This window comes from Crotalus tigris, unplaced genomic scaffold (assembly GCF_016545835.1).
Source record: "Crotalus tigris isolate CLP2741 ecotype Arizona unplaced genomic scaffold, ASM1654583v1 scf7180000017549.6302385, whole genome shotgun sequence".
NCBI lineage: Eukaryota > Metazoa > Chordata > Lepidosauria > Squamata > Viperidae > Crotalus > Crotalus tigris.
The window spans coordinates 2,530,549-2,546,168 of record NW_024096467.1 but is presented as its reverse complement, the minus strand read 5'-3'; the positions used below and the strand labels follow the sequence as shown (position 1 = coordinate 2,546,168).

The 15,620-nt window shown below is 37.9% G+C and overlaps 1 protein-coding gene across 6 annotated transcripts in view; it reads left to right on the top strand.

The window, feature by feature from the left end:
- Positions 1-15,620, top strand: part of MECOM (MDS1 and EVI1 complex locus) — a 541,277-nt gene that overhangs the window by 94,754 nt on the left and 430,903 nt on the right. The gene's annotated exons all lie outside the window — the stretch shown is intronic.

Genomic DNA, 15,620 nt, shown 5'->3' with positions numbered 1-15,620 from the left:
ACAAAGCTAGTGGAGGTGACAGTATTCCAGCTGAGCTATTCTAGGAGCGATTCTAGGAGTTGTAGGCAAACACATCCAAAGGTTAAGGAAAGGGAATCTAGGAATCTCAACTGTCTGCAATTCTCTTATTTTGCCTTCTTGTGATTCCCACTTCATTATTGACTTAATCCATCCTTCAGAATGGAACATTCCTTAAAGCTGCTGAAGGTTGCATTGATGAGAATAAACTTTTGAGCATAATTTGCTCATCATCCCAAATATTTTGTTCTCAAAGCGGAATTGGGGATTAATAGCAGGCCAGGAGCTGGAGTTTTAAAAATGATTTCCTTTGCTCCTTTTTGCCAGTCTTTTCTCCTTTTGTTCACAGTTCTGACTGCCCCCAACCAATGCATTATAATAAGGTGATCCCAAGGAGTGGTACAGTGAGAAGCAGTTAAAATCCAGCCACCCCCTATTTAAATCCAGCCTTAATGAGGAAACTGCTACTTTAATCACCAAGGAAAAGAAAAACCCTCACGCCACCTTGACAAATCAGTGATGCATTGACACAGAAACATGGGGAGCATTATTGCAATTGCAAAAAGTAATTCTATTTGTTCCCCAGCCACCCCCTTAGGCTCCCCAGTGCATGAAAGGCCAAGATAGTTCTACATCCCTTTCTGTTGTGTGACCATCATCTAAAGAGACTAGGCTTTCTGGAGAGGAGAAAAGCCATGTTTAATGTTGGTCATGCTTTTAAATTTTGCAGCCACACAGTGCTTTTAAAGTCAACTGAATATCTACATACAACATAGGATAGTTGGGTATCTTATATATATTGTACTGCAAATCTTTTTTTTAAAAAAAATAAACCTTATTTCTAGTACCTGATAAATGGATTCAGTCACTACTGGGTGAGGATAGAAGGATTATGCATCTCTCTCCATGTTTCAGGCAACTGTTGATGATGATGGTTTGGATTTAGATTTAATATTTGTGAGGTTTATATTCATTTATTTATTGAATTTATTTGCCATCTATTCTGTAGCAAATTACTCTGGGTGGCTTCCAGCAAATGTAACAAATAAATCAAGACATAGTTAAAAGATGGAAAGGGATATGGAACAGGATATGTGGGGGTAGGAGGTGGGTTTGCCTTTTAATTCAACAACCACCTCTAATGTGATGTTCCCTCATTAGGGCCCCAGGCCATCTGGCAGAGCCAGGTCTTCAGGCTCCTATAGAATTATAAAAAGGTGGGTGTCAAGCTTGAAGTTCGCTTTGCTGGTGCAACAATTATTGCTTCTTAGCTTGCCAACGAACTTGGGGGGGGGAGAGGATGGGGAAATGGAATGCAGGCTCAAAGATAAAGAAGGCAGACAATGAGATTCAAGGACGAGGCACTAATTGTCTGGCAACTCAGAGACATTTTCTCATAAAATATATTTTCTCCTAATTGGGCAATGTGACCTGTTCATGGATTGGAGGGGGAATTCTATACTTTTACTATAAGGGTTTGGCTTGGGGTTTGCCAGAGCTGGTTTTGCTTTCATACGTGCCGAAATGGTGTACTCAATAAAGTTTTACATTAAGAGATTGGAATGTCTTGAAGAAGTTTGCTTGGTTGGGTTTGTCGGTCAGAACCATGACAGTGGGAGCCAATCTCATCTTAGTGGGTAAGATGTTCCATAGGACAGGAGCCATGGCAGAGAGGGCCTTTCTCCTGAACTCCTCCAGCCAGAATTCATTGATCAACAGGTCCTGCAGATGTTCTATTTCTTTTGTACAGGAGCTCAAAGCAGTTCACACAGTGCTGTCTTCTATTTTTCCAAGCAAAAACCCTGTGAGGTAGGTTGAGCTTAAGGAGAAGGACTGGTTCAAAGTTACCCAGTGAGCTCCTGTGGTAAAGAATGGACCAGAATCTGGTCTCTCTTTTCCTAGTTCAACGCCTTAATCATTTACACCACTTGGTGGTCTTCACAAACTGTTCCTTCAATACACATCAACCAGGTAATAATATATGCTGGTTTTTACCCACATAGCTTGAATCTTTACTACTTTTGGGACCAGTTCCTCCAGACAGAATCTTGTTGGAAAATTAGTACAGGTAATGTCTAGTCTAGTTTGCATGTATATACTCTTCATCTGGGGCACAATGTGAACCAGGGCCAGCCCTTTCTTCACACAACCAGAGAAACATAAAATAGTAACAAATGTTATGGTTTCCTACATGTACATTATTATGTGGAGGATATATAGTAACAGTTGAGTTACAGATATTCTGAACTAAGAACTCTGATTAAAGACAACCATTTTGTTCCTCTTTTCTAGCACTTCTGATATGCATTTCAAATATAACTTGGAATGTTGGCTTTTTATTGTTTTATTTTATTTTATTTGTACCTTATTTTAGTCTACATCAATCTTTGTTATTCGTCTTTTTACTGAGATCGATTAGCTGGAACTACAACTCCCAGAATTCCCTGCCATTTCTAAGGCATCAAGAGGGCACCAAATTTGGAAATGTGACTTTACAACTAACTATTGAGTTTTTCCTTTTACCTGTAATTGGCCATGCAACCCCAATGAAGTTGAAGACTGATTTATATACAAGTGTAGTCACAGATCCTCTACGTTGTGCTATACCTAGAGGATCTCTTGAATGCTGACATAATGCAATATTGTTACCACTAGTTAAATTATTTATATTTTGTCTTCCAAAGCATGATTAGGCATTATAAGCAATGCATAAAACAACTGTGTAATTGAAGAAGCCACCAAGCAGGTAGCCTAACATTTAATTCGATGACTCAATCTTCAGCAACCAGAGATAAAAGATCTCAATTCTAGAGTAGAGAAATGCTACTACTCAAAACCTAGGGAAGCTGCTTCGAAATTAGGAAATAACGTCTGTGGATCCTAAACAGCACACACAGTCTGCCTCTTAATTAAATCTGAAATGTTACAAGATTATAATGTTCTTTTGTGAGATCTTGAGACCACCAAACTCTCATGAGATGTGATCATCGTTTGAAATGTGAGAATTTATTTATTTGCTATATTGTTCAAAGTGGTGGTGTCTGAAATCCCTGCTGATCTCTGGAACCAATAAGGCTGGTTGAAATAATGTTAGAACTTGATCTTCCACAATCTGATGCTCTTCAGATGTGTTGAAACTACATCTCCCAGAATCCCCAGGATTCTGTTGTGTACTTATCCTGATCATTAATCAAGGTCAGGGCTCCAATGGCAAAAATATTGAGTTAATTTGCAGAGAAGAAGTAGTAGAATGATGGATTATCCTGGTTTAGGGAATTAATCCATGGGCATCATGTCAGCAAGTATCTTATTTTTGGATCCCAGCTATTCTCGGGGAGTCCACTGGTTTGAAGAATGTTCTCCCTTACCTCATTTGTTTTGTTTATTGTTCCCAAGCCATAGACTGTCATGGCTCATGCATGAGGCAATCGTCCTGTGGAGTACAGGACACGGCAGAATGTTTTTGCTGCCATTTGAGCCATGGCAGTTGCTGGCACCTGTGTGTTATTTCAGAGGAGTGCATGAAAAGTAGGGCTCTTCTTAGAAAGCTTAACACATGGAGCAAGCCAACATCAGAACAGGAAATCCAAGACTGACATGCTGCCCTTACGTTATCCCAGTATGTTGTCTCATGAGCAATTAAAATGGAAATCAGTACACATTCCTGAGGCTTAATTTCTAAAACGAGAGCAGATGAATGGGTGTGTTTCAAGCCCTTGTTCTCTACTTTTAGAGCAGAGAAGTGAAAGAATAGTCTAGGAAATATATTTCAAAGCAAAGATGTAACACTGTTTGCACCAGTGCTAAGCCTGCCATTAATGAGAGGGAGAGACATTTTTAGATTTGTAAGATTGATGTCAGTCCTTAGAGCAGGACTTATGACTTCAACTCCTAGAATTTCTCAGCCAGGCCCGCTGGCTGAGGAATTCTGGAAGTTGAGATCCACAAGTCATGAAAGGGCCAAGTTTGAAAACCCCTGCCTTAGAGGTAGTCCGCACCAGGAAACCAAACACTAATTTTACTTTTATTGTAACATTACAGAAGAGAATCTTACAAGTCTGAAAGTTGTTCTTTTCTTCATCACTTTTACTTTCCCTAAAACTAGGGAGGGTCCCTTCTAAGACACTTTCTCCATTTCCACTTCTCCTTCTCCTTCGGATTCAGATCTCCTTTATCTAGGCCAGTGGTTCTCAACCTGTAGGTCGGGACCCCTTTTGGGGTCGAACGACCATTTCACGGGGGTCGCCAAACAACGCAGTCCACCATTTCCCCCCCCCCCTTTTCCTTAGCTGTGCTACTCCCTTTTATTCTATTGGCTTTTGAAAGCCAATAGAATAGACTCTCTTGAATAGAGTCTAATTCTATTGGCTTTCAAAAGCCAATAAGAATTGTCTAGGCTGTCTCTGCCCTGCTGAGCTTGCCAAAAGTCCCATTCTGCAAACAGTGCTGCACCAGTTGAGTAGTCCTTGACTTACGACTGGTTAGTAGTCCTCGACTTAACGACCGGTTGGGGGTCGCAGCATTAAAAAGGTTGAGAACCACTGATCTAGGCTGTGGTTCTTCCTCCTGCCTGTCTTGGTTATTGCCACATATCATTACAACCGCAAGTATTAGGCCAACATTAAATAATCCATGTTATGAACAACTGAAATATTAACAGTCGTTAAGGCCTGCCACAATAGACTGCAATGTAATTAGTTGGAAGTAGGGTTTCAGTGAAAAGTTTAAAGTCTAATTAGAACACTGTACAATCCAGTCATTTCTTTTTTTCTCTTGCATAGCTGCATGGAAGGTCTTGAAAGATTCACAGACAAACCACAATTCAGACAAACCACAATTCACACTTCAGATAACTAAAACCTAAGATTGTTGGTTAAGGTAAATGAAAACCACAGATTCTAAATACAGCTTATTTTGAAAATCATAAACTTAAACAACTATTATTTGAAATCAATTTCTGACCACAGAATGGCTTCTAATTTTCCCATAGTTCTGCATAGTTCTGAGCCTAAATTTCACGTTCATACTTCCATGGCATAGGACAACTGTAGTTTCCTATTACTTAGATAAAGAAGTTTTATATTTATCTTCAATCAAAGGGAAAAAATGCTCTTTCTACCTTTAAATTGTTTTCTAGCAACAGGTAGAGCAGGTACTAGCATTGTGTAATATCATTGGCCAAGATCTTGGATGCTGGTCCTTGTAATAAGCATTAGGATGTTGATGTGCTTGATGTAGATAAAAGGTGAAGTCTAACCAGATGTCTTCCTAAACTGTAGAAATGATCCATCATGTGCAACATTTTGCAAATTATTTTCTGAAGATCGTTCTTCTTTGTACAAAGCAAGATTATTCATTGTCTATTACAGGTAGCGCTTAACTTATGACTGTAATGGAGCCCACCCACTATGGTAGTAATTCAAGATGGTTGTATAGCAGATCACCCATGTGACTGACTCCATTTTATGACAGTTTTGAATGTGGTGGTTGTTAAGCCGGCCAATTGTTCACTATGAGATGGTTTGGTCAAAACCAGGAAGTAAATTCTGGTTTGGAGGAAAAATGTCGTAAAACGCAATCATGTGACCACAGAATGTTGCAAATGACTATAAATGTGGGTTGGTGACCACAGGGGAAGGGGCTGGCCATTGGAACTTCAGAACCAGGTTGTAAGTATCCTGAGGATGTCCATTGTAACTTCAATTGGTCATTAAGTGATCAGTTGTAAGTCAGGAACTACCTGTACACTAAACTGAATGTTGCTAAATTACATCTTCCAGCATTCTCATTCCTGATCAGGCTGGCCAGGGCTGTGGGAGTCTTAGTTCAGCTCAGTAACTGGCGGTTGCTTATCCTGTTCTAAAGCATCTTGAAATATCTGTACGTATCTTATTTTAATTCAGTGACCTTAAACTCTCTGTTGTGCTTAATTTGAGTTTGCTTAGTGCTGTTGTACCTCAGGTTTAAGAGGAAGGCTCTGCATTTTCAATGTGTGTGTGTGTGAAAGAGCATCTGTGCGTATGCACACAAACCCCCATTATACGACATCCGAGTGTAACCCAGCTTGTCAGTATGCAATTATGGGTTTTGCATGGTTTATTTGCCTTGGCCTGCTCTCAGCTTTCCAGCAAGGGACTTTATTTGTAAGAGTGGATCAGTAATGATAACAACAGTTGACATGTGTCTGAAATATTGGGTGGATAAGGGAGGCTTTTTTTCACTCACATCTCTCTTCTGAATATCTTAAGTTTAGAAGCCCACTTGCCAACTTGTAATTCTATAGAGAGATGCACGATTATTAAGACCTCATTGTTTAAATGTTTTCACAGCAATTGTTGCAATAAAACAGATTACAGGAAGTAGTGAAAGAATGGGCTGTCCATTTTCTCTCCTCCGATTAAGGTATCATTGCTGGCTTTATTTCTAGTCAATGTTTTCAAAATATCTGATAATTGTAGTACTGTTCCCCCTCCCAATTAAAACCACAGTCATTCTTCAGTATTTAAGCTTGAACTATTTTATTATTTTCTTTTTGGACTTTTTAAGAACAAGTTCTAAAGTAATACGTAGAGAATAACAATTTAAAGTTTATCATATCCGTTAAAATAAATACAAATTATTAGCACTATGAGAAACAGCAGTGTGATTAAGCTATCTCAACAATTCTTTGCAAAAAAAATGGCATGATTTATCTTCCCCCAAAATAAGGATTGGTTCTATTTCCTCTTTAAATTAACCAGAAAAGGGCATCCTAATATATTAGGACCTAGTGAAAAAACCAGTCTCCTGCCCTTATGAAATAAATTTGGAACACAAACCTTGCCTGCACATCATATCTCTCGAAAGAAATCTTATGGAAATGTACATCATTTAGGGGTCTTATTCTGCCTTTATCTTGAGGATGCTTAATTAGAAACATTGCAAATATTTCAATATGGTACCTTGGTATGAAGAACAGGGCATCAAAACAACCTAGAAGTTTCCGAAACATGAACATCAATGCCCTGACCAAAGATGCTCCATGTCCTTTTTGTAAGAATTATAGTTTGGGTGCCTCCTTCCACAGGAGGTAATTGGGTATCTCCACTTCTGAATAAACTGAATGAACCAGTCAGATCAGAAACGGTAGAGCACATTTTCATTCAAACAAGGTGATGCTCAGTGCAACGATACAGGTTTCTGTTGATGTCCTGAGTGAAAGCTAACCTTCCAGTTTGCGTCCCAGCTTGCTAAATCCTGATAGTGCCTGTCCTCAGTCTGCATCCATAGCATCAATTGAGAAACTTTCTACCGGGTTTAGAAAACATTGTCATTATATCTCATATGGGCTAGAAAAGTTTTGCCTATGGCAGTTAGCCAGTGATAGCTTCCATCAACAAATAATGAATGGATGAATCTCTATGGAGATTCTCAATCATCCAAGTCATGGTTGTCCCAAAGGTGCCTTTTTTTTTCTTTCCAAAGGCAACTAGACTTTGTTTTTCCTTGAAGATGTCTTGCTTCTCATCCAAGAAGCTTCTTCAGTTCTAACTGAATGGTGGAGGATGGAAGGATATATTCCCTGCATCCAGGAATAGAAACTAACTGTAAGGAATCTAAATCCTTCCATCCTCCACCATTCAGTCAGAACTGAAGAACCTTCTTGGATGAGAAGCAAAACGTCTTCAAGGAAAAACAAAGTCCAGTTGCCTTTGGAAAGAAAAAAAAAGCAGCTTTGTAATGAATATACATGTTTGACTCTTTAACTTAAGGGTTGAGCCAATATACTTTGGAAGAATTGACCAGATCTTTGATTCCTCTGAATTTAAGCTCTTATACATTCTTTAACCAGCCTCTCTTCTGCATACTAGGCAAAATACAATGATGTAGTTCAGAAAAACAGTGGAATTGGCCCGATTCCACCTTGGCTGTAGCCTGTACAATCTCCAAAGGATTGTTTGAAATGATTATTCTTCCATTATGATGTTATTGCCTCAAATAGGAGTGGTACCTAGAGTGAAAATAATCTTTTTCTCTTTTCCTCTTGGAAAATTTTGGTGCCAAGCATACACCAGAAACAACTGTGGCCAGAAGAAAAAAAGTTGGTTACAGTACGCCAGTGTTTAACTGCTAAACATTTCTCTTTCTTTTTTCTTTTTAAAAAATATTTCTAATATTTTACCTTTTGGAAGGATTTCAATGCATTTGGGGTCCAGAGTGACTCAATCATTGTATGTTTTCCCGCTCCCCTCTGGGAATTCTTTACAATGGCTGCATTATATAAGCTGTTGCCATTTCTAACCCTAATTGGCCAAAGCATGCTTCTATAATACAATACTGTCAGTTGTACAATGATCTATTTTTGGCAAAAGATTTAGCATCCATCTATATGTAAATACAGATGTTTAGCTAAAGATAACAAGTCTCTTAAGTGGCCTTGAAAGCTACTTTTAGAGTCAGGGTAGCTTTCGAGGAAAAAGGGAATTCTGAAAAACTTCCCAGGAGAACTTTTTGACTTAGGGAAAAAAAATAAAAATTGGGGATGGGAGGAGGTGGTGATGAGGTTGGGGCAGTTCATAACAAGCTACTGTCAGACAAATATTAAATACACTGAAGTTGGTGAAAGTTTCTTTGAGTAAACTATGAAGCCAGAGGCAAAGTGAAAACATCTTAAAAAGCAAGCATAGCTGTTTTAAAAAGTAACACATTGTCTGACACAATGCCAAATCCAATTGATTTAAAACAGGGCACCGAATTTGATCACAACATAATCTGGTAGTAGAACCCTGGTAAGCAGAGCTTTGGACCATATGTTCTTGTTTATGAGTGACCTGGAAGGCCAATAAACAAAGAATTACAATAATCAAAACAGGAAGGTGCAGGTAGGTTTGTGAACACAGCTGCTTAAACTAAAAAAGACAAAATGGCTGACTTTCCAGGTTTCTTTTTTTAATGAGAAATGTGATCGTCTCAGAAAATACACATAGCTGAGGTAGGTCTCTTTGGTTATTTTTACACTTAGCCTTATGTCTCAAAGGTATGAGATGTGAACATGCCTGGGTCTAAGAAAAGAGCTAGAAGAATTACTTTCCCCAACCTGATACCCTTCAAAATACAGTATGTTGGAGGACTCCAACTCTCAGAATTCTAGGCCACATTCTAAGCCAGACATGTCAAATTCACAATGTCACATGATGTCGTGTGACATCACGTGACATATTGGAACTTTTTCCCCATTGCCGGCAATGGGATGGGTGCGGTTTCCTCATGACACTTCCTGCCTGTGGGCCGGCAGTTTGACACCCCTGTTCTAGGCCTTTCTGCAATGGGAAATGTACTACTTTGGTGTTTCTCAACCTTGGCAACTTTAAGATATGTGAGTTTCAACTCCTAAAATTCTCCAGTGAGCATGTTGAAATCCACACATCTTAAAGTTGTCAAGGTTGAAAAATACTGCACTGGAACATTTCATGACATTGCATTTTAATATAGGATTTTGAATAGTTTTGCCTATTGGTGGAAGAAAAACAGGGAGTTAAGGTTGATAGAGCATCTTTACGTCTGGGGACCCCCAAGACCCCAAGAAGATGCTTGCAAGTAATCTCTTTCAAGTCGAGGTTTGAATCCTGTTGATTTTATGGGCTCATCCATGCAAAGTAATATGGAACTATTTTGTTGTTCCACTTTTTTCTGGGATGTTTTTGGAATTCTTGGTGCTCTCCCTTTCTGATATAACCAAGCTCAACCTGTTTAATTTTCAAGCCCGGATAAGGTCAACTAGATTTTGCCACCTGCTGAGCCCAAAACTACCAGGACCGAGAAAAGTAATTTTCCAGATCCTGGAACACAAACATATTTGTAACAGAAAATAGAGACTTTCAAACATATGTCATGTCATATGGAACATTATGGGGGTAACTATGTTGTTAATATAAATATAAAATAAAATAAAATCCACTTGCTTTTTTTTTTTTAAATGGCACGAAACTACAGGGCAAGATGCAGCTGAGATAATAAGGAATAAAACCTAGTGTTACTCTTTAGTGTTAGTATTACTATTATTGAAGTGAGATAACTAGCCAATAGATATGCTTTTCCTTTCTCTGAAGGGTTGGGAATTTGGAATGAAGGAACAGAGGATGCAAAATGTTAAAGATCCTTTTTTCTCTCCCATCGTGCTCTAAATCTATTATGAGACATTTTCCATTTTTTAAAACAAGTTTTTTTAAAAAAAAATTGACTGGAATGTGCATTAAATTCATAATTGACAGGACATTTACCCTTTTTACACAGGATATTTGTTCAGTAATCACTCGTTCAGTGACCATTCAAAATTATGATGACACTGAATGAATGGGACTTACAGGGATCCTTGTAGTTGGGATCTGTTGCAGCATCCAAAGTCATTGCTGTTAATACAGGGTTGTTGGCAGCAGAACGAATAAATTATCATCAGTGAGAAAATTGATTCAAATGGCGGTCCTTTGTGACATCTCTTTGGGGTTAGAGATCTTGAATGGTTCATTCATTAGCATCATATAAATGAGGTTAGTAGGATCCTATAAATGAGACTTAGACAAACTGATAATTATTGTTCTTTGTTCTTTTGTTACAGCGGTACAATGATCACCTTTCCTTTTTTGTATGTTGTTACAAAACAATAAGGATAGTTGAGATGTGCAGCAGTTGCCACTTGAAGTTACAAATGCTGCAAGATTAATTTCAGGAATATGGAATTTGATTCCCTAATCACTCATTGTTTAGCCAGACATGTCTATCAGTTCAGCTTATTTTATTTGTTTATCTAGTGAGTGCTTTCATGCTTCGTTTAAATGGTATTGTTTTTGTGTCTTTATTTGTATCTGCTTTATTTCAAAGGTGCATAAATTGCTTTTATTGTCAGTCTCTAGGAGAGTGCAAAAGAACTTTCAGCATGATCGAATGATAAGCTATGGCACTCAAGTAATACCATATTCATTGTGTCACTCTGTGGTCTTGCTTTGCATTTTCATTCTGAATAATTGTAATTCTTTTGAAGCCATCTGTCCAAAGCAGTCTGTAATAACCAACCAAAATAAAATAAGCAAATCCTCTTGCTTTACCTTTAAGCAAACAGGGATAGCATTGCTTTGGTCTACAGACTGTATACGTTAGCGTGATCAAGTTTACTTGTTCTGCTTCATATCAGCATAATGGAACAGCACAGATAACTACTGACATTCATTACAATGTAACCGTATCCTTTCATTAGTTCTGGTTTATGGATTGAACACCTGGGAACTCCAAATTGAAGCCTAGTTCGCAGAAATATTGAGGTGAACCTTGATCTTAGCCCACTACTGGAATCAATTTCTTTGAATATAAGATAGGAAGAACACTTCAAGAGCAATGTTTTATTTCAGTTTCATGTAGTCTAAAATGAATAGATGCAAAGGATATGATTATATAGTTTAATCATTAAGAGGCACTGGATTTAATTGTATCTGGATAGAGTTGAGAACTTTTAGTGTCTTTCTTTGGAGAATGACAATAACCTTCTTGTCCTGTTTCCTGATTATTAGATCCTATTAGAACACCCAAAATGGTGTGATACCCCTGGTTATATAGGTTGGGCATTCTAGGAGCTAAGCCCCTCTCTGAGGAGTTTAGAAATATGAAATATAAACAAACAAACAAATAAAATTGTTCTATGCTACTGAAAATACCAGGCTTGAACAGGTGTTGTGAAGCCAAATCTTCCATGACTGAGTTCAAACATCATGCTAAATTTATAGGTTTATGGCTTAATGTTGTTTGTGATCTAGCCTATGCTCACTTGTTCAATAATCTATGGTTAAAACAAACCACGATTTAGTGTGGTATGTTAACCCAACTTATATTTATGAGCACTATAATAAGTGTAGATACCATAAACTAGTGACCTAATTCTGCTTGTTAGTAGAATTGTAACAGGTTTGGTTTAAACACAGGAAGAAGAACAATGGAAAATATGGGGGAAATATTACTTATTGATAATTCTAATTTTGGCTAGAGAGCCACTTAAGCCACCTGGCTACAAATGAGGATACTTTGAGTTCTAGTGTTGCCTTAGACATGAAGTCTATGTGACTTTTGACTAATCACTCTGAATGGAATGGGACAACTTGGTCCAGCCAACTTGCTGCAGCCAACTCGCCACAGCCAACTTGCCTTGGTCAATTCAGGGCAGCTGACTCACCATGGCCAAGTGGCCGTGGGACAATTCAACAATTCAATTTGGGTATTAGAAATAATTAAAAGATACTTTTTGTCATTCACATTTCATTTTGTCCCTTGTTTTGCATCCTTTCTTTAAAGATTCTACTCCGTCTCTTCTTCAATATTACTGTAACTCTTGTCCCGTGGTGAGTTGTCCCACAGCAAGTTGGCCTTGGCGAGTTGGCTGTGGAGCAGGAAATGTCAAATCACTTCTGAAAATTGCAGTCCTCAGCAGTTTTGGTTGTTTTTTTTTTAAAAAGAGAAAATAATTCCAGATAAGTGGCTCTGGATTTTTTTGTTCCTTTCATTTTTGAATCTGAGAGATGGTACAGGTTTTAAAAGAGGAGTAAAATAGTTTATGGAACTCAACCACCCTAAGATTCCTGGGTTTCCTTCACTCTGTGTCTTCCATGATCATGGTACTTTCTAGAAAGGAATGTCAGAATGGATTTCCATGCAGGGCAGAAGGATACTACAAAGCCACTTGTTTTTCCATGATGCTCAACCACTTACATGTGGCAGCAATCATCACTTTTTCTTGTTGCACACAAATGCCCTCTCTGGCATGAATATTATTCTCCTTCTCTTTCTTTAGTGAGAAGAAAAAAAGTAATTAATTTGGGAAAAAAATCAAGATTAATGATCAGATACGCAGATGTCTGATTCATTAATCCAATTTTAATGGATTAGTTACAAATTGGACTGGGGGAGTCTGCCCCATCACTGTGAACAAATTCCACAAGCTCTGTGTTTCAGATGGTGGGATGAATGCATTCTGGAAGCCAGAAGCTCTCAAGCTGCTGTAACATATTATTTAGAGTGTTGGACGTCAGCCAAGGAGTTTTGATTTTGAATCTTCACCCGTTCATAAAGCTAACTAGATGACCTTGTAGTATTATTACCTTCCACTGAACCTACTGCAAGAGGACTGTTATGTGGTAAAATGGGGGAGACAAAACTATGTGTGGTAAGCCAAAGCCTCTAGTGAAAGAGTGGGATGGTAAAATACCATGAAGAAATATTTCCTTTACTATTATTAAGAATGAGAATTCCACTATGAATTTGCACTTCTAGTAAACTAGTCTCTTAGTAACCACCATACTGTTTTGTGATGCTAAAGAAAAAGACCTCAATCTATCATTTGAGATGGTGCATTAGCTCCAACAAGGAAGGGGATTTGATAAGTTGGGGAAAACAGTCCTTTGCTAAGCCCACCCATTTCAGAATAACAGAATGTCAGAACTAGAAGGGACTTTGTAGGTCTTCTAGCCCAATCCCTCTAAGCAGAAGACCCTATATCAGTCAGGACAAATGGCTGTCCAACCTTTTCTTGAAAACCTTCAATGATGGAGCACCTACAACTTCTGGACAAAAGCCATTCCCCTGATTAATTGTTCTCATTGTTAAAAAATTTCTCCTTAGTTCTAGATTGGATTTCTCCTTGATAAGTTTCCATCCATTAATTCTTGTTGGGCACACAGGTGTCAGGACAAGAAGAAATGGATGGAAACTTATCAAGGAGAAGCTATTGGAGGTGTTCATTGCTTTATGGATGCATGCAAAAAAGGGACAGATGTTTACCAAGCCTGTAGAATGCACAGAAAGAAACAATAGAGTTCATAGTGCCTTGTTTTCAAAACTTTTCAGTCAGGTTTTGGTACAATGAGGGCTCTGTCGTAGAAGTCATTAGCAGCAAAAAAATAAAGCTTCAGGCACAGGCTGCCAGAATGATCTCTTTTTTTGTGTTTTGTTAAAAAAACATCAAACTGATGCCATTAAAAACAGATGGGGATTCTATAAACTATTGAAAAGGAAAATGTTTAATTATGAGCCTTATGCAAAACCCATCAAAGTTGGATTAATATTTTGGTGCTGAGGCTGCGTAAGGTTTTAAGGAGTCCGCGGTGAAACATTAATCTTTCATTCTTTTAAAAATAATGTTTTCCTTTACCAGATGACAAATTCCATCTCTTCACTGTTGAAATCATATATCCAGATTAATAGCATTTAACCTAATGAAATAAAAAAAAAACTGCAGGTAACATGCATCAGCTGACAAAAATCTATCCCGGGTAGGTTTGTGTGCATGGTTGTATTTTTATCCTCCTAATCTTTTACCCTGGAAGGTAAATCTTTGCTCCAAAACATTTTCATCCCATTACGTACTTATGTAAGAGCCATAGGTTTAGATATTTTTTTAAAGCCTTCCAACTGAATAAACACTTGTGTTTAAAAAAGAAATTAAAGGAAATCAATGAAGATTCAGCCTTTTCAATGTTGCATGAATTTAGGGTTTTCATCTTCTTTTGTAAACTGACAAGGTGACATGTATAAAATATAAGCCACATTAGCTCCTCCTGTTTTCTGGGACAATATTGGGTTTACTGCATGATCCAAAGACCAGGAGATGGAAATATTTTCTGAGGGTCAATATGAGGAAGCTTTGGTAAGCCAAGAGACATGGTTCAGTTTGTTTACTCAGATGATCAAAACAGAGTGGCATTGTATTCTATGGTTTTGCTCCAGTCTAGGTAAAATATTTCTATGGTTAAGAATAAATGGGATAGATGCTAGCTTCCTGCAGTGGAATTGGATTACTGGACTGAAGGCTGATTCATTTGATTGATTTTTTCAGTGCAAAACCCAAACTAGTCTAGCATCCTTTTTCATACAATTAATTAATAGCTGGATGTCTTGTTGAATATCAGCAGCTAACAGAAGAGTTCAGGAGATTCTTTATTGCTTGTCATGGGGAAAAATTCAATTATTTGTTGACAATTTTTTTAAAAATAAACTCTGTTGACAATGGCATAACATCTATGTTCACACAATGTACTCAGTCTGGTTCCTGAATTAGCCCATTTTCTGGTTTTACACCATGCACACAAATTATCTGGGCTCACATAATTAGTTAATCCACGTTTGCTGGTCTGTGACCATTATAATTTTTTTTAAAAAATTAATTAGTTAAGCCACCAAAAAACAGCTAACTAAGGTTAGCACCAACTGAACTTTAAAAGTTGGGCAAATATATCTATTCAGTCTAGTTTCTATTTTTGATAAAATATGTCATCATCTTGGAGTTCACATGGGGATCCTGAGCTTCACCACTTGCACACCACTTGTACTAAAAATCTGTGACAAAGACTCAAAGGTGCTTTTTCAAAAGGCAACTGGACTTTGTTTTTCCTTCAACAGTTTTGCTTCTCATCCAGAACCAATTCAGTTCTGAAGAAGTTTCTTGGATGAGAAGTGAAATGTCTTTGAGAAAAAACAAAGTGCAGTTGCCTTTTGAAAAAGCACCTTTGGGACAACCATGACCTGGATGACTAAGAAGCTCCATAGACATCTGTTATGAAGAAGTGAATGTTTTGGTAAGGCTTAAT